Source organism: Mobula birostris, chromosome 2 (genome assembly GCF_030028105.1).
Source record: "Mobula birostris isolate sMobBir1 chromosome 2, sMobBir1.hap1, whole genome shotgun sequence".
Classification (NCBI taxonomy): Eukaryota; Metazoa; Chordata; class Chondrichthyes; order Myliobatiformes; family Myliobatidae; genus Mobula; species Mobula birostris.
Window position 1 is genome coordinate 41,995,647 of NC_092371.1, and position 20,169 is coordinate 42,015,815.

The following is a 20,169-nucleotide window of genomic DNA, read 5'->3' on the forward strand; positions in this document are numbered from 1 at the left end:
TCTCCTTCTCAAATTGCAAAGTGAACTTGATCATATTGTGATCACTGTTCCCTAAGGGTTCCTTAACTTTAAGCTCTCTTATCACCTCCAGATCATTGCATCAACACCCAATCCAGTACAGCCGATCCAGTGGGCTCAACAACAAGCTGTTCCACAAAGCCATCCCTTAGACGATCTACAAATTCTCTCTCTTGAGGTCCAGTACTGGCCTGGTTTTCCCAATCCACTTTCATGTTAAAATCCCCAACAATTATCATGACATCGCCCTTCTGACATGCCTTTTCTATCTCTCGCTGTAATTTGTAATCCACATCTTGGCTGCTGTTTGGAGGCCTGTATACAACTGCCATTAGAGTCCTTTTACCCTTGCCATTTCTTAACTCAACCCATAGAGACTCTATGCCTTCCGATCCTATGTCATCCTTTTCTAATGATGTAATATTATTTCTTATACACAGGTCCACACCACCCCCCTCTGCTTACTAACCTATCTTTCCAATACACCGTATATCCTTGGACGTTCAGCTCCCAGTGGCAGCCATTCTTTAGCCAAGTTTCAGAGAAGGCCCAACATCATACTTGCCAATCTGTTGCTGAATTTCAAGATTGTCCATTTTGCTGCATGCATTCAAATATAACATGAAGGAACCCTCGATTTGCCTAAATGAATGAAACACCAAACACCTTCAGAAAGATCAAAATCATCCAAATCAAAGCAAATTCATTTGTATCGCACCTCGCTATCTATTCTGAACATTCATTCCCTCTGTACAACAGCTGGAGTTTATGCCATCTACAAAATACATTGGAGTACCCAGGCTACTCCAATAGAACCTTTTACATCTGTGTCCCCTACTAGAGCTAGGGCAGCAGTGCATGGGAACACTGTCAGCTGCAAGTTCCTTTCCAAGTCGCACACCAGTCTGTCTTGCAAATACGTTGTCAATCTTTTATTGCCACAGGGTCTGAATTCCTAGATTTCCCACCTGTATAGCAATGTGAGAATGCCTTCATTTGGATGATTGCAGAAGTTCAAGAAGATATCTTCCTGCTATCTTCTCAAAGGCTGTTTGGAATGGACAGGAAATGCTAGCCTTGCTAGTGATGCCCAGATCCAAAAATGAACATTATGAAATGGAGTTCAGATCCCCATACCATCCAATTGCAGTGACAGCCCGTCCTTCTAACAATCTACTAAAAATAGCATTTCATTAGTAAAATTGTTGTTGTGAAAGCTGTTATGGTCTTTCCTGCCCTGACCTTACAAACTAATGTTGATAACTTCATACTGAAAATTGAGGAAGCATGTTTATGAAAACTATTTAGTGGTCTAATCTTAGGGGAGATTAAAATTGTGCAATTAAAGTCAGTTGGAGTGGAGGCTGATAAGAGTAATCTCCCGTCCTTATGATTCACAACCACAGCAAAGTGGTTGATTGTTAATTTATGTAAAGCAGTTGAAAAAGCCATTCATTTGCACCAGAATAAAATTTAAATCAAATGAACTAGCTAGAATTAACCTTGGCATTAAATTCAGACTCTCTAATGTCTCTCCTGGGGTGGCGGTGTGGAGAAACGTCTCTTCCAAAGGAGGTGTAAGGCACTCCTTCCCTCTGCTAACTTGCAGGTCACCCTAGGGCAAGGTGTAACATCTGCTCAGCCCCCGATCAGGATCATATGAAACTATGGGAGCAGATGGTGGATAGTCGTATGAGTCAGCTGGTGCATATCACAAGTCCTGGTCATGCAACCACAGACGCCAGGCAGAAAATCTCTGAAGAGTATTGAAAATGGCTGGTGTCACCCATCTTATAAAGACACTGCACAGGAGAAGCCAATAGTAAACCTCTACTGTAGAAAAATTTGCCAAGAACAATTATGGACATAGACCATGATGGCCCACATCATACAACACAGCACATACTGAATGATGAATGGCACTTCTAGACCAGCTAACACTTCAAAATCTTCTCGTAACATTTAAGGGATGTTGTCTAATTTAAGAGAGCTGCCCTAAGACTCACACTTGTCTGCACTAAATTCCATCTGCCATTTCTAGTCCATTTCACCAGGTGGTCCAGATCCCACTGCAAGCTTTGAGCCTTCCTCACTATCCACTACGTTCCCAATCTTGGTGCTATTCAAATCTGCGGATCCAGTTTATCACATTATCATCCAGGTCACTGATGTAGATGACAAACAGCCAGCATCAATCCCTGTGGGACTCCACTAGTCACAGGCACAGTTGCACTCTCTGGCTTTTTCCATAAACCTAATGTCTAATCCAATTTACTACCTCATCTTGGAGTCCTGGGTATGACTCTAAACTGCAACCAGGGATGAGGCTCTGATTGGGGACTTTCAGAGCTTTGGGGAAAATGGAGTTACCCCTTTGTTATTCATTGCTCCCAGGGCCACTCTGACCCGGAACAGTGCACACCTGCAAGGCTTCCTGCTCAGGATACGAGCGAAGGCCAACGGCAGATCCGGCAGGTTCAGTAACTGAACTTATGACGGAGAAGGCGGATGAGCTAGGACCTCAAATGTCAACAGCTATAGTACAGACGGATGAACATTTGGGAAGAGAAATGGGGTTTTCTATAGTTCGCCCAACGGTTGGCAATAGCAAACCACCGTTGCTAGATACTAGGGTTTCTAGAATCTATTTGCTAAGAAAACCATGGTCAAACTCACAAAATGTATCACACAACAACAGCATCAAGAGGATCTTCAAGACAATTCTGAAGATGCTTCGCTCTGTAGGGTTGATTCTGGGCAGCAGGGGATCCCCGACCATCATCAAGCTACTACTCATAAAATTAAAGTAACACAAAAGAAAATTATTGCCACTTGGAATGTAAGAACCCTGTATCAAGCAGGAAGATTGGACAATGTGATAAATGAAATAGAAAGACTAAAGATTAACATCATGGGAATTAGCGAAGTTCGTTGGATAGGTGCTGAAACATGTCAGAATAGAAATAAAACACTAATTTATTCTTGTGGAACATCCCATATTAATGGAGTAGGAATCCTTATGGATGTAAACATGGCAAAAAGTGTTTTAGGACATTGGGCAGGAAAAATTTGCAAGGATGTTCCTGGAATTGGGAAAAAATGAGATTATGAACAGATGGACTGAGTATATTCAGGAATTGTTTGAAGATGATCAGGCGAAAAACCAGAAATTAAGAAAAACATTGAAGGTCCAAGTATTTTAAAATCTGAAGTTTGTAATGCAATAAATAAGATGAAGAAAGGAAAGGCAGCAGGTCCTGATGAATTAGTAATAGAACAAATTATTGCTCTTGAAGATTAAAGGCATCTGTTAGTCTTGCGAGACCATGGATCTGCGCCTGGAAAGTCTTCACTCTCCAGGGCGCAGGCCTGGGCAAGGTTGTATGGAAGACCAGCAGTTGCCCATGCTGCAAGTCTCCCTTCTCCACAACACCAATATTGTCCAAGGGAGGGGCATTAGGACCCATACAGCTTGGCACCAGTGTCATCGCTGAGCAATGTGTGATTAAGTGCCTTGCTCAAGGACTGGCTCACGTTCCCTCACGTTCCCTCGGCTGGGGCTCGAACTCACGACCTTCAGGTAGCTAGTCCAATGCCTTAACCACTTGGCCACATGCCCACACTACCTTGAAGATTATGGAATGAAAAACTTACTGATTTAATCAACGACATTTATGAGACTGGAATAATACCAGAAGAGATGAAATATCAGTATTTATCACTCTTCCTAAGAAACCTGGAGCAATAGAATGTGAATTATATAGGACCATAAGTTTAATGAGTCATATCACCAAGATACTTCTAAGAATTTTGATGACAGGAGCTAAAAGTAAGATACAAGCTGAAATAGGTAAAGAACAATGTGGTTTTGTGAAAGACAAAGGTACAAGAAACGTGATATTGATGTTAAGGATACTATCAGAACGAGCTATTCAAGTGCAGAAAGATTTGTTTGTTTGTTTTATTGACTACACAAAAGCATTTGATAAGCACAGTAAGTTATTTGAAATATTACAGAAAACTCTAGATCTAGATTCGAAAGACCTCTGCCTAATCAGAAATCTGTACTGGGAACAAACTGCCGCTGTAAGAATAGATGGAGAAGTGAGTCAGTTTATGAAAATCAAGAGAGGCGTTAGACAAGGGTGTGTTTTCTCCCCTGATTTATTTAATGTGTACAGTGAAACAATATTATAAAAAATAAGAGACATCTTGGGAATCAAAGTTAGCGGTGAAATCATCAATAATTTCAGATACGCAGATGACACTGTGTTAATTGCAAGTATGGAGGAAGAACTACAAAACTTAATCGATATAATTGTTGAAGAAAGTGCAAAAAATGGGTCAATTGCAAAAAGACAGAATGTATGGTGATATCCAAAAAGAAGGAGAATCCTATCTGCAGGCTGAGAATAAACAGGGAAGACGTAAAAGAAGTACAGAACATTTTGCTACTTAGGAAGCTGGGTGACATCAGATGGGCGACATGGACATCAAAAGAAGAATAGGGATGGCAAAAGACATCTTTACAAGAATGAAGAATATACTGACCAATACTAAACTAGGCATGACAACCCGCCTCAGAGTACTAAAGTGTTATGTTTATCCAGTTATGTTATATGGCTCAGAATGTCGGACAATATCTAGTAGCATGAGGAAATGAATTGAAGCAGCAAAGATGTGGTTTTTGAGGAGGATGCAAAGAATATCATGGACGAAACGGATATCTAATGAGGATGTCATGAACAGAGCAAACACGAAAACAGAAATAATGTATGAGATCATGAAAAGGCAACGTAACTTCATTGAACACGTGATTAGGAAAGAGGAGTTAGAATGCACAGTAATTATGGGAAAGATTGAAGGGAAGAAAACAAGAGGAAGACAAAGACAAATGATGATGGAGACAGTAACCAGAGAACTGGAAATGAATACCAATGAAGTGATCCACTTGACCCGAAACAGGAGTGTGTGGGCCAAAGCAGTCAAAGCTCAGACTGGGCATGGCACCTGATGATGATGATGACCTCATCTTGAATGCCAAGACACTGACCCTTCTTGATCAACCTCTCATGCAGGACCTTGTCAAAGGCCTTACTAAAGTCCATGTAGGCAACATCCACTGTCTTGCCTTCATCAACTTTCCTGGTTACTTGTCGAAAAATAAGATAGGTTAGACACAACTTATCATGCACAAAGCTATATTGACTATCCCTAACCAGCACCTGTCTCCCCAGACATTTATATGTGGTCACTTAAAATACATTCGAATAGCATTCCCACTACTGGTGCAAAGCTCACCAGCCTATAATTTCCTGGCTTATTCTTAAAGCCTTTCTTAAGCAACAGAACAATATTAGCTATCCTCCATTCCTCCGGCACCACACTGGTGGCTAAAGATGTTTTAATTATCTCTGCTAGGCCCCCTGCAATTTCTGTACTTCTGCATCAGTTTGAATCCAGTAATATTAAACCATAACCCTGATTGTGGTTATGAAATAGATGTATTTTAATTTTAATTTAACTTATCAGAACTTAATTATAGTTTAACATGTATCAGCCAAAGAAAATCAAGATGTATAGTAAAGAACTTAAGAAGGATTTGAAAAGGTGGAACAGTTAATACAGCTGCCTCGCCTGAGCTCCGTTTCTGACCTCGGCTGCTGTCAGTGTGATGTTTGCACTTTATAATCACAAGGGTTTCTTTTGGGTGTTCCCAAAGGCATGCTGACATGATTAATGGTTGCATATTCTATTCCTCATGACATTGAAAAGGCCAGTACTTAGAGTAATCCCATTAATTCATTCCCTCATTTCCTTTGGCCCATCTTCTCTCACATTCCTCTCAACTCTCCTTGAATCTTCTGCCACACTCATATATCAGGAGGAATTTGCAGTAGCCAGTTAACCCACCAATCAGCACCATCATGTCCACCTTTGGCTACTGTAAATGACCTATGAGTGTAGATGAACAATTAAAGGGGACTGATGGGTGTTTGAGAGAGACAGAGACATACACTAAGTGTGTGTGTGTATAGGGTTGGGGGGGTGTGGAGAGGGGAGGTGTAGTTGGGACTGAAGGATTGCTGTTCTGAGAGCTAACCTGGACCACATGGGCTGAATGGTCTCTTACTATGTTATAGAGGTGGCATCCGTTAGTCTCGCAAGACCATGGATCTGCACCTGGAAAGTCTTGCTTCAGATTGTCCTCTCCAGGGCGCAGGCCTGGGCAAGGTTGTATGGAAAACTGGCAGTTGCCAATGCAGCAAGTCTCCCCTCTCCATGACACCAATGTTGTCCAAGGGAAGGGTAAGGGCCGATACAGTTTGGCACCAGTGTCGTCGCAGGAGTTGCCAGAACGAGGTTGAAGGCAACGTCAGACTGCCTTAGAGACTCCAGCTCTGGATATGTCCTCAGGGTTTACTCCCAAAGCCTTTCCCATGAGTGGGTATGGCCGCAAGGCAGCGGAGGTTTGAAATCAGAATTTTTCCTCTCTTAGGTGGACTGCCTTCCCAAGCTGACGAGTTCCATCTATCCAAAGCACTGGTTTTAAATTGCCAGGACCCGCCTTCGCCCCTTCTCCTGTCAGTAGAAACAGTTCTGCCGGGCTTAGAGGCTAAGCCACATGAGAAGGCAAGGAGTTGGACTTGGTTGTCAGAGGCTATTTGAAGTGCATGCCGTGAGGAGCACTTTTAGGTAGTGGCAGCTTGTCCCCACTACCAATTCTCGGCTTGATAACCTTGGAACCTTGTTATTAAGTAAGAAAAAGGACTACCTGGAGAACCATCTGCTCCCTACTCTTTTTTGGTAAATAATCAATAAAGCATTCCTGAAATCTCCCAAAGGAACACAGATGCTGTTTGATCTACTGTGTATTTCTAACATTTGTTCCTCTTATTTCAGATTTCCAAAACCTGCAGACTTAAAAAAAAATCATTGTTTATGCCAATCATGTATTTGCCCTATCTTTTATCCCCAAATCTACAAAAGTTTGTCCTTCCCCATAGAGCCTTTGCATTAGCTGCACCACGCTTCCATGGATCCCTCTGGATGTAGTCCTGCACACTGGAGTCTGCAGCATCCCCTTTCAGACATCTCACTGTTGTGGAAGACAAACAGGTTTTGGGCACAATAAATGGTACATTTAAAAACATGAGGTACATTTCACTGAGTTGATGATGTTCCAGCAGGACTCAATGCCTTTCTTGGTGTGTCCCTAGGAACAGCCCATAGATCAGTGAGTTTTCTGTTAAATAGATGTTGCAGATAAACTGACACAAAGACCTATGCCTGATTCTCCACGCACTCTTAGCTAATCACAATCTGCAAAGTGGGTGACTGCCTGTTCCCCACTGCAGTCATCCCAAGGATAGCGTGCATTGGGGATGATAATGTCATCTGTACAGGAAGGTCTGACTTTCAGAGCCCCTCTCTACACCAGCTAAGCGAGGTCTTGGTGCTTGTTTGTGAGTGCTGGTGATGTGGCATTCTGCCAGATGATTTGAACAGTTCATTCAGAAAACCACCCCACAGTGTCCATTGATCAACAGTCAGTTTGCAGATTGATCAGTACCTGCGACCAGTTTGAGCTGGCATTGGCAGCCAGAGTCAACTGTTGTAAGAGTGAGGCTGTGCTCTTTGGCAACTGGCTGGACTGATGCAATGAATGCTTCACTACCTGACAGTGTTGGGGATCCGGTACAGAGTGATTGAGTTGTGCAACAAGAATTGGCTGGAACAGATTGGGAAGGTAAACAAAAGTTTATTCTAAGGATAAGGCACTCTCTGTTAATAGTTGGGAAGAACATGTTCATCAAATGTGATGTGCTCTGAGGACTACTGTTCTCAGTGCAAGACTGTCCTGTTCCCTGTTCTGCCATGGTAATCATCTGTGCTGTCTTCCAGTTCATCCGACGGGCCCAAGACTGAGCAGGTCTGATAGGTAAAGATGCCAAGTCCCCACAGGATGGAGGCAAAAGTGTACCCAACGTTGCCTCATCCTGATGAAAAACTATTATATTGAGCTGTGCATTGATACAAAATAGTTAGACACAAAGTGTCACTACATGCTGAAATTCTACCAGTCCCTGGTATTGTGAAGGATAGGTCTGGCCCCATTGCCATGTGATGTCACAGTCGGCTGGATGTTGCTGCATTACCTGCCTCTTGTGGAAGAGCTTTTCCAAGGAAACGATCATTACCATATGTTTATCAGATGGTGGTCAGCATAGGACTCTGCATTATCACTTATAAAAGAGTGCAGTTTTTTAAACTTTCAATAATAGACTTTATTAAATGCAGAACTATATGATTATTCAAAGGAAAAAGGCCTACTGTTTGTCAGGGTCGACCATGGAGGTTGTGTCCCAGTTGTCTCCATAAGACGCAAGCCAGTACACAGCAGAGCAGTACCATATGGACAGCAAGCTGTAGTCCATGTGGCAGGCTTCCCCTCTCCACGCAGCTGATAAATCCAAAGGAAGAGGAGAGACCGACATACTTTGGCAACCTATGGCTTTGCTTAAGTTGCTAGTTGGTGTTGAACTCAATGTATGACTGCCTTAGAGACTCCAACTCCATGGCGTTTACTCCCAAAGTCTTCCACATGAATTGGTAAAGCCCCATGGCAGAGGAGGTTTGAGATCGGAGTTTTCCTTCTCTTAGTTGAGCTGCCAATCATGGCTGATGAGCCCCATCTGCACAAATTGACTGGTTTTAAGACACCAGTCAGAAATCTGCCTTTGCTCCTCTCCTGTCAGTAGAAATGGTTCCGCCGGACTTCGAAGCTAAGCCAGATGTGAAGGCAAAGAAATGGACTTGTTTGTCAGAGGCTATTTGAGACACCATAGAGAGCATTTAATAGGTAGTGAGAGCTTATCCCACTACCATCCTCAGCTTTAACAACTTTAAGGAACCAAATTCAAAGAAAAAAACAGTGCAAAAAACACTTTTACATTCATGGTCTTTGTGTTCAGACAAGCAAACACAAACAAACAGCACCATTGCCACTCGCGTGACTCCCTGAGCTAATACCCCTGTCAATCTTCAAGGGGCTACCCCACCCATATGTGTGGTATGGAGGGAATTGTCCTTTCCCGTAGAACCTTTGCATTGGCTGCACTGAGCTTCAGTACATCCCTCAGCATTTACTCCTGTAGTCTGGAATGTGCCAGTTGGCAGCATCCCATCAGATCTCTCGCTGTGCCAGAAGACCAACAAGTTTCAGATCGACCAAAGGGAGTCCTTCAGTGAGTTGATGATTTTCCAGCAGCACTTGACGTCTGTCTCAGTGTGTGATCTTGGTAACAGCCCGTAGATCAGCACATCGTCTGCTTCACAGCTGCTGGGGATGAACCAGGACACAGACCTTTCCATCTGTCTCTTAGCAAAGAGTTGGACGACCACTTCTTCCCCACCACAGCCGTTCTGAGGGCAGTGTACATTGGGGATGGTGTTTTCTGTCAGAGAAAGCTCTGACTGGGAAGGCACCTCTCACTACCAGCCATGTGAGGTCTTGTTTCTTTTTGGTCAGACCTGGCAATGAGGCAGTCTGCCAAATGACTGGGACATTTGCTCAGAGAACAAACCCACAGAATACATAGTTCCTTGTTCCACAATGTCTGCAGTGTATTCCCTGCTTCGTCACTGCCTGATAGATTTGTGGTCAAAGGTGTGCACTTGGAAGAATTCTTCCCCAAAGGACAGCTAGGATGGCAAAGTCCAACGGACTGAGATGCTGCATGGCTATGGGGCCAGACCTATCTTCTGCAATACCAGAGACAGGTGGAAACTCAGCACATCAATGGTGCTCATGTACTTTTGATAGCACATTGCCTGATACAGCCACGAGTAAGACTATAAGACTTAGGAGTAGAATTAGGCCACTCAGTTCACCAGCTCTGCTCTGCAATTCCAACACAGCTGATTTATTATCCCTCTCAACTCCATTCTCCTCCCTTCTTCCTTTAACCTTTGACAACCTGACTAAACAAAGCATATCAATCTCTGCTTTAAATATATTCAGTGACTTGATCTCCACAGCTGACCATCTGACCATGGCAAAGAATCCCACAAATTCACCACTCTCTAGCTAAAGAAATTTATTTTCATCTCTGTTCAAAATGTACATCCCTCTAGTCTAAGGCTGTTCCCTTTGGCTCTGGACTTATCCACTATAAGAAACATGCTCTCCACATCCCATAAGACATAGGAGCAGAATTAGGCCATTTGGCCTATCAAGTCTGTTCCGCCATTCAAACATGGCTGATCCTTTTATTTCCACACCTCAGTCCCACTCCACAGCCTTCTCCCCTCAACCTTTGTTGCCATGGCTAATCAAGAGCCTATCAATCTCTGCCTTAAATACACCCAACGACCTGGCCTCCACAGCTGTCTCTGGTAACAAATTCGCCACCATCTGGCTAAAGAAATTTCTCTGCATCTCTGTTTTAAATAGATGCCCCTCTATCCTGAGGCTGTGCCCTCTTGTCCTAGACTTCCCCACCATGAGAAACATGCTTTCCACATCTACTCTGTCTTGGCGTTTCAACATTCAAAAGTTTTCAATGAGATCACTCATCCTTCTGAATTCCAGCAAGTACAGGCCCAGAGCCATCAAACATACCTGAAATGAAAATCCTTTCATTCCCAGAATCATCCTTGTGAAACTCCTCTGAACCCCCTCCAATGCCAGCACATCTTTTCTTAGATAAGGAGCCAAAAACTGTTCACAATACTCAAGATGAGGCCTCACCAGTGCCTTATAAAGCCTCAGCATCACATCCCTGCTCTTATATTCTAGACCTCTTGAAACAAATGCTAACACTTCATTTGCCTTCCTCACCACTGACTCATCCTGCAAGTTAACCTTTAGGGTGTTAGCCAGAAGGACTCCCAAGTCCCTTTGCATCTCAGATTTTTAGATTTCTCCCCATTTAGAAAATTGTCTGCACATTTATTTCTACTATCAATGCGCATGACCGTGCATTTTCCAACAACGTATTTTAGTTTCCTTTTTCTTGCCCATTCTCCTAATCTGTCTAAGAATTTCTGCAACCTTCCTGTTTCCTCAACACTACCTGCCCCTCCACCAATCTTCATATCATCTGCAAACTTGGCAACAAAGCTATCTATTTCTATTCCATCATCTAAATCATTGATATACAGCATAAAAAGAAGTGGTCCCAATACCGACCTGTGCAGAACACCACTGGTCACTGACAACCAACCAGAAAAGGATCCTTTTATTCCCACTTGCTGCCTCTTACCAATTAGCCAATGCCCTAGCCATGCTAGTAACTTTCCTGGAATACCATGGGCTCTTAACTTGGTAAGCATCCTCATGTGTTGCACCTTGTCAAAGGCCTTCTGAAAATCCAAAAATACAACAACCACTGCATCCCCTTTATCTATCCTACTTGCAATCTCCTCAAAGAATTCCAACAGGTTTATCAGGCATGATTTTCCTTTAAAGAAAGCATGCTGACTTTGTCCTATCCTGTCCTGTGTCACTAAGTACTCCATAACCTCATCCTTAACAATTGCCTCCAACATCTTCCCAACCACTGATGTCAGGCTAATTTCCTTTCTGTTGTTTCCCTCCTTTCTTAAAGAGTGCAGTGACATTTTCAATTTTCCAGTCTTCTGGCACCATGCCAGAGTCCAATGATTCTTGAAAGATCATTTTGAATGCCACCACAATCTTTGCTGCAACCTCTTTCAGAGCCCTGGGGTGCAGTTCATCTGGTCCAGGTGACTTGTGTAACTTTAGGTCTTTCAGCTTTTTGAGCACCTTCTCCCATGTAACAGTAACTGCACTCACTTGTCTTCCTTCACATCCTTTAGCGCCTGGCACACTGCTAGTGCCTTCCACAGTGAAGACATGCAAAATACTTACTTAGTTCATCTGCCATCTCCTTGTCCCCCATTATTATTTCTCTGGCCACATTTTCTACTGGTCCTATATCAATTCTCATCTCTTTTTTATTGTTTATATACTTGGAAAAGCTTTTACTGTTCACCTTGATATTGTTTGCTAGCTTGCTTTCATCATTCATCTTTTCCCTCTGTTTAGGCCTGAATACAATCCCCCCTCATTCTTCTAAACTTCAGCGAAAACAGGCCCAGAGACATCATGGACTCCTCAAACATTAACCCTTTCATTCCTGTGATTATTCTCATGAACTTCCTCTGGACATTCTCCAATGCCAGCACATCTTTTCTTAGATAATGGACCGAAGCCAGCTCATAATACTCCAAGTGGGGCCTGACCAGTGCATTATAAAGCCTCAGCATCACATCTCTGCAGTTATATTCTAGTCCTCTCGAAATGAATGTTAACATTGCATTTGCCTTCCTTACCGTTGACTCAACCTGCAAGTTAACCTTCAGACAATCCACACAAGAACTCCCCAGTCCCTTTGCACCTCTGAGTTCTGAATTATCCTCATTCAGAAAATAGTCTGCACATTTATTCTTTCTACCAAAGTGCATGACCATAAACTTCTCTACACTATATTCTACCTGCCACTTCTTGCCTATTTTCCCATTCTTTCTAAGTCCTTCAGCAGGCTCCTTGTTTTCTCAGCGCTATCTTCCTATTGTCTGCAAACTTGACCACAAAGCTATCAACTCTGTCGTTCAAATCATTGATGTATAACATGAAACAAGTAGTCACAATACCGATCCCTGAGGAACATCACTTGTCACTGGCATCCAAACAGAGTAGGCCCCTTTTATTCCAACCTTTTGCCTTCTTCCAGTCAGTAATTTTTCAATCCATGCTACTACCTTTCTTATAATACCATAGGCTTTTATCTTGTTTAGCAACCTCATGTGTAGCACCTTGTCAAAGGCCTTCTGAAAATTCAAGTAAACAACTCCCTGACTCTCTTTTGTTGATCCTATCTGTTATTTCCTCCAAGAACTCCAACAGATTTGTTAGGCAAGATCTTCCGTTAAGGAAACCATGCTGACTTTGGCTTACTTTATCATGCACCTCCAAGTACCCTGAAACCTTATCCTTAATAATGGACTCCAACATCTTTCAACCACTGAAATCAGGCTAACTGGCCTATAATTTCCTCTCTTCTGCCTCCCTCCCCTAAAGGGTGGAGTGACTGTTGCAATTTTCCAGTCTGTGGAACCCTAGCCCTAATCTAGTTGTTCTTGAAAGATCATTACTAATGCTTCCACAATCTCTTCAGGTAACTCTTTCAGAACCTTGGGGTGTAGTCCATCTTGTCGATGTAACATATTTACCTTCAGATATTTCAGCTTCCCAAGCACCTTCTTCTTAGTAATAGCAACTACACTCACTTTTGCCCACTGACATTCTCGAATTTCTGGTATACTGCTAGTGTCTTCCACTGTGAAGACTGATGCAAAATACTTATTCAGATCATCCGTCACTATTTTGCCCTCCATTACTACCTCTGCAGCATTGATTTCCTGTGGTCCAATGTCCACTCTTGCCCCCCTTTTGTTCTTTTTATATCTTAAAAAAAACATTTGGTATTCCCTTTGATACTTTGGGTAGCCTACCTTCATATTTCATCTTTTCTCTCCTTGTGGCTTTTTTTACTTGTACTTACTTGATTTTTAAAAGTTTCTCAATCCCCTGACTGTCCATTAATTTTTTCTGTGTTATATGCCCTCTCTTTTGCTTTTAAGCTGTCTTTGATTTTGTTTGTCACACACAGTTGCCTCATTCTCCCTCAAGAATACTTCTTCATCTTGGGATGTATCTGTCTTGTGCCCTTCCCAGTCAACTTTGGCCAGCTCCTCTCTCATGCTTCTGTAATTCCCTTTACAGTACTCCACAGTAATACTGACATATCTGACATTTTCTTCTCCCTTTCAAACTGCAGGGTGAATTCTATCATATTATGATCACTAGCTCCCGAAGGTTCCTTTACATAAGCTCCCTAATCAAATCTGGTTCCTGTCACAACACCCAGTCCAGAATTGCCTTTCCCCTAGTGGGCTCAAACACAATCTGTTCTAAAAAGCCATCTCATAGGTATTCTACAAATTCCCTCTCTTGGAATCCAGCACTAACTGATTTTATATCTACCTGCATATTGAAATCCCCCATTACCATCGTAATATTGCCCTTCTAACATACCTTTTCTATTTCCCATTGAAAGTTATATCCCACATCCTGACTACTGTTGTGGGCCTATATATGTATCTCCCATCAGGGTTTTTTACCCTTGCAGTTTCTTAACTCTACCCACGAGAATTCTACACCTGATCCTCTGTCACCCCTCTCTAAGGATTTGATTTCATATTTTACCAACAGGACTACCCACCCCCTCTGTATACTTCCCTGACATTTCAATACAATGTGTATCCTTGGAGGTTAGCTCACAACTAGGATCTTTCTCCAGCCTTGTCTCAGTAATGCTCACAACTTCATACCAGCCAATCTGTAACTACGCTACAAGATCATCTACTTTATTCCATATGCTGCATGCATTCAAATGTAGCACCTTTAGTCCTGTATTCATCACCATTGTCAACTTTGTCCCCATGTTACACTTTGCCTCAACACACTGACTGCAACTTTGCCCCATCATGTGTCTGTCCATCCTCACAGTCTTACTACACACTGCATCAACTTGTATAATAACTGCCCCATTCTCAGCCCTATCACTCCAGTTCCTATCTTCCTGCCAACTTAGTTTAAACCCTCCCCAACAGATCGAGCAGATCTGCCCGCAAGGATCTTGGTCCCCCTCAGGTTTAGGTGTAACCTGTCCATTTTGTACAGATAATACCTTCTCCAGAAATCTGAAACCTTGCCCCCTGCACCACTTCCTCAGCCACTCATTCATCTGTAAAATCATCCTCTTCCAAACCAGATCCTCAGCAGCTTCAGGTAGACAGAAGAAACCATTGGATTGGTCAGGCCAAACTCCTGTGTTCCTGTTTGAAGCTGTGTTCCATTTCCTGCTACTGAATCATAACAAGAGTCAGCATTCTATTGCTTTCACTCTGGCAATTCTGAAGTTTTGTATCAGGTTTAGTGTTTTGAGTCTTTGAGCATTGAGCTAGGAGTGACAAAAAAAGAGATCTCTGCTAAATCCTTAAAACAGCGGTAGAGGGGAGATTTAATGAATTTTTAAAAATGGAATGGCAGATAGAGGGGAAAATATTCTAATACTTTTTCATGTTTATTTGCAAGATGTGATTCCTTACAATTTGTCAATGGGAGTTTTTAACCAGTGAAAAGTAATGTGGCATATATATCTTTTGATATTTATAAGTATCTTGACTGTGAATTAGGAACCATTCAAGAGAAAAAACATTCCAGCATACTGCAAGTAACACTGAGAAATTGAACTTGTTCCAGTTTTAAATCCTCCATTTATAGAGATGAATGCCATCTGTTCAGCAAGGGATGTTACGTTTCTGCCCTTACTTGTTTTCAATTGTTTTAATGAAATCTATTGAGTAAAGGTGGACACTGATTGGTCAGCAATGGGAATGAAGGGCTCTTAAGGAGATGAATGCCTGGGAATTCATCTCTGTCTCTCTGCCATGTTAATCGATTACAGCATGGTCTCCGATGACTATTTTGGATGTAAGCTGGGTGATTGAAATCTGGAAATACCCAAACCAAAACATCACATACTATTACATCAGTTTTACCTAAGGAAACGCCTTTTCTAAGTATGCTAACCAGTCCAATCATCTAATAACAACTCAGTCAAACTGCTCTTAACCTCAGCAAAGTGATGGAAACTATCAACAGTGATGGTAATAATTGCCACTTCCTCACTGATAACCTACCCACTGAGGTCCTGTTTAAGTTTTACCAGGTCTGTTTATGTCCAGACCTCATCACAGACTTGAAAACAACCTGGACAAAATACCTAGCTCCAGAAGAGAGACAAGTATGACAGCATCTCCAGGAAGGGGTCCAGTCGATGTTTCGGGCCGAGACCTGACGAAGGGTCTCAGCCCAAAACGTCAACGGTACCTCTTCCTAGAGATGCTGCCTGGCCTGCTGCGTTCATCAGCACCCTTGATGTGTGTTGCTTGAATTTCCAGCATCTGCTGTATTCCTCGTGTTTGCTCAAGTATGACAGCACTTGGTTTGATCACGTGAATCCCTGGTAGAGCACAAGTCAAAAGGCAAAAGGAGCTGGTTGTGGACTACAGGAGGAATAGACAGGCTAACCCCTATTGACATCAGTGGATCTAGGGTTGAGAGGGTGAGCAGCTTTATGTTCCTTGGCATAAACATCACCGAGGATCTCACATGGTCTGTACATATCAGATGTGTGGTGAAAAAGGTACAACAGCTCCTCTTTCACCTTAGATGGTTGAAGAAGTTTGGTATAGCCCCTAAATTGTAAGGACTTTCTATAGGCGCACAATTGAGAGCATCCTGACTGGCTATAACACTGCCTGGTATGGGAACTGTACTTCTCTCAATCACAGGACTCTGCAGAGAGTGATGCAGACAGCCCAGAACATCTGTAGATGTGACTACTACTACGTTGACTCAGACTTAGGGGGCCGGCGTTGGGCACGATGACGGACTCTCCACTTCTCCCTCTCCCTCATCAGTGTGTTCAGTTCATCTACATTAGCCGTGCCGCTGTCTTCTAGCAGCGTGTTGACCATAGTCTTGGGAGGGTGCCCAGGGTTCATCTTCCCATGCTTGGGCTCCCATATGATGACTAGGCTGGCAGGTAGCTCCAGGTGTCGTAGACAGTGCCCCGCTAGTTGCAGTCTTCTCACCTCGATTTTAGTGGTGAGCATCGGTAGGTCGTCATAGAGCTCGACGTTCATCAAGTGCTGTTGCCAACTCATGTCAAGAGCCATCCGGAGCATTCATGTATAGCAACCATCGAGAGACTTTTGAGTGTCCACGTCTCACATCTGTATATGAGAATGGACTCTATGACTGCTATGAAGATCCTCTTTTTAAGCCGTCTGTTCAGGTTCGACTTCCAGATTTCCTTCATGATGTGAACTTCCCATTATTCAGGACATTTACAAAGACAGGTGTGTAAAAAGGGCCTGAAGGATCATTGTGAACCCGAGTCACCCCAACCACAAACTGTTCCAGCTGCTACCATTCGGGAAACAGTACTGCAGCATAAAAGCCAGGACCAACAGGCTCCGGGACAGCTTCTTCCACCAGGCCATCAGACTGATTAATTTATGCTGATACAATTGTATTTCTATTTTATATTGACTGATTTGTTGTACATACTATTTATTATAAATTACTACAAATTGCGCATTGCACATTTAGATGGAGCATAACGTAAAGATTTTTACTCCTCATGTATGTGAAGAATTTAAGTAATGGAAAGTCAATGCAAACCAATTCAATCAAAAGATAAACACTCCAATAGTAGGAGTTATACATTGCATAAAGGAACACAATTATGGTTGAAGGAAGTCAATCATTGCAGCCCCAGCATATCACTGCAGGATGTCCCAGGCAGTATCCTAATATTCACCATCTTTATTTGCTTCATCCATTTGCCTCAACATCCATTCCCTCCATTACTGAAACCTTATGAGCGCAGTGTGCACTTCTACAAAGTGCACTTCCAATTATTTGCTCAGACCACTGTAACCACACTTCTCAAATTCATAAACCTGCCATTGTTCTAAGAATCACTCCTTGTAATAATGATCAGAGAGGCACAGAGAAGTACTGAGAAGTACCTTTATTGTTTAAACTAACTAGTACGTGAATTCATATACTAAGTACTTTGTGTGCACACCCACGAAGTTTCCCTGATTCTCCTGAAAAGTCAAAAGAATAGCGAAGGTATTACCCAAACAAAGGAATCTACGCTGGCCATGCATTCCTCATAGTCCCAATCCACTTACCACGTGTTCCACGTAGGGTCACTGACATCTGTATCTACGATGGTCATTCTTCAAAGTTACGGCTGCCAGCACAAACAAAGTGTCCATTCCTTATCAATTTAAATATTGCATTCCAGTGTCTTAGGCCACAGGTCATGTGTCTGCCTTGAACACTCCAAGCCAGCATCTAGTTATTGCCCTCTTCCGACGGTGATAATTTATGGCTCTTTGTTCTCAATCAGCAACCAGTTTGAATCACTCCAGGCAGGCACCAGCCTCAACATTCACAAACCTGCATATTATATCCAACCAAGGAACATCTCACAAGTAACATCTTACTTGGAAGTGATCTCTAGTCCAGCAGATACCGTGGAGCATCTCAGCGTCTTCGTTAAAACACTGATCAAGCCAAGCACTTCAAGTTCACAAAATGGAGAGCAGAGTGTCTTCACAAAATGGCAGCCTTCATCCCCAGGCACAGAGCAAGAACAAAGACAATTAGTCTGTGTGCTTCCACTGTCTTCATTCATTCAAATTCACTGATTTGTAGACTGCTGTTCTTTCTGGCCAACACCATCAAGAAGAACAGGAGCTGTGGGTTCATTGGTATACTACCACCTACAGATTTCCCTCTAGGTTGCACACCATCTTGACTTTGAAATATATCGGTGGTCCTACATCATCAGTGAGTCTGTATCCTGGAAAATCCTGTCCAACATTACTGAGCCAGAAGGACTGTTTCAAGGGTAATTAGACCTCAACCCAGAAATGAACAAGTGTGAGAAAACTTGAAGCATTCTGCAATTGGGCTGAGTACCATCATTTTAGTTGGAATTGCAGGGCTTATAAAACTTTGCGTTCTTTTATTCTTTCTACCGCATGTTTGCATCCGACTGTGCCACTGTATTTGTAACATGTTATTTCATGTATTTGTACTTATACAGCAGCAATATTGAGATTTTTATTGAAGCCAAATAGTTTAAACAAAATGGAACTTTTCCGCACCTTATTTTATATACTTAATAAATCTTAGAATTATTTATTTCCGTGAATATCTGATTAGATTCTTTAAAAAACAATGTTTACTTTAGGAGGGTGCACACACAACAGGAAAAGTCAAGTTTTCAAAAATTTAAAGAAGTGTGATATTTGACCTTATCTTCACCATCACTAGTTTCTTTATCCCATATTATTTAGACTATATCTGTAACTATTATTGTTTCGTGAAAGAAAAAAATACTTAGAAACAGAAGTATCCCATTTTAACATTGTACTTTATTACGGCATGGTTAGTTTATGATTTTTTTTCAATATTTTCACATTAAGAAGCCCCATTATACAGAAATCAACATTGCTTCAGTAATAATATTTCTGTCTTATACTATATTATGGATGTTAAGTTGTGTTTTTCTACTTTTGGAAGAAGCAGAAAAGAAAGATAGTTTTGCTTGTGTAATTTTCTTTAAAGCTTCACCATTTCAAAAATCTCTTCCATTGTCACTCCTCAAGGATGCTTGCTTTTCTCACTGTCTACTCTCCCTACACCCATAACTGTGTGGCTAGGCACAGCTCAAGAGCCATTGCTGATGACACAATTACTTTCGGCAGAATTTCAGATGGTGATGAGGAGGCGTACAGGTGTGAGATAGATCAGCTGCAGTAACAGCCTTGTACTCAACGTCAGTAAGACCAAGGAATTGATTGTGGACTTCAGGAAGGGCAAGTCGAAGGAACACACACCAGTCCTCATTGAGCGAACATCAGTGGAAAGGGTGAGCATTTTCAAGTTCTTGGCTGTCCAACAAATCTGAAGGATCTATCCTGGGCTCAACATATTGATGCAATTACAAAGCAGGCACAACAATGGCTATATTTCATTAGGGGTTGAGGAGACTTTGTACATCAGCAAAGACTCCAGCAAATTTCTACAGGTGTACCATGTAGAGCATTCTTACTGGTTGCATCACTATCTGGTATGGAGGGGGCCACTACATGGGAATGGAGAAAGCTGCAGAAAGTTACAGACTTGGCCAGCTCCATCATGGACACTAGCCTCCCCAGCATCAAGGACATCTTCCAAAGATGAGCCTCAAAAAGGTGTCATCCATCATTAGGGACCCCCCTCACCCAGGACATGCCCACTTCTCATTGCTACTATCAGGCAGGAGGTACAGAGCCTGAAGACACACACTCAATGCTTTAGGAACAGCTTTTTTCCCTTTGCCATCGGATTTCTGAATGAACAATGAACCCATTAACACCAGAACACTATTTTTTGTGCTCTCTGTTTGCACTGCTTACTTAATTTAA

General features: G+C 42.4%; 1 protein-coding gene across 6 annotated transcripts in view; it reads left to right on the forward strand.

Annotated features, from left to right (window-relative positions):
* ripor3 (RIPOR family member 3) overlaps window positions 1-20,169 on the forward strand; it is a 193,766-nt gene that overhangs the window by 53,237 nt on the left and 120,360 nt on the right. For 5 of the 6 annotated variants that reach the window (XM_072239973.1, XM_072240012.1, XM_072240003.1 and 2 more), the window contains one exon: window positions 19,468-19,631. The exons of the other annotated variant lie outside the window; for it this stretch is intronic. The gene's annotated coding sequence lies outside the window, so the exon portion shown is untranslated. The remainder of the gene's footprint in view (window positions 1-19,467; window positions 19,632-20,169) is intronic. 6 annotated transcript variants of the gene reach the window in all.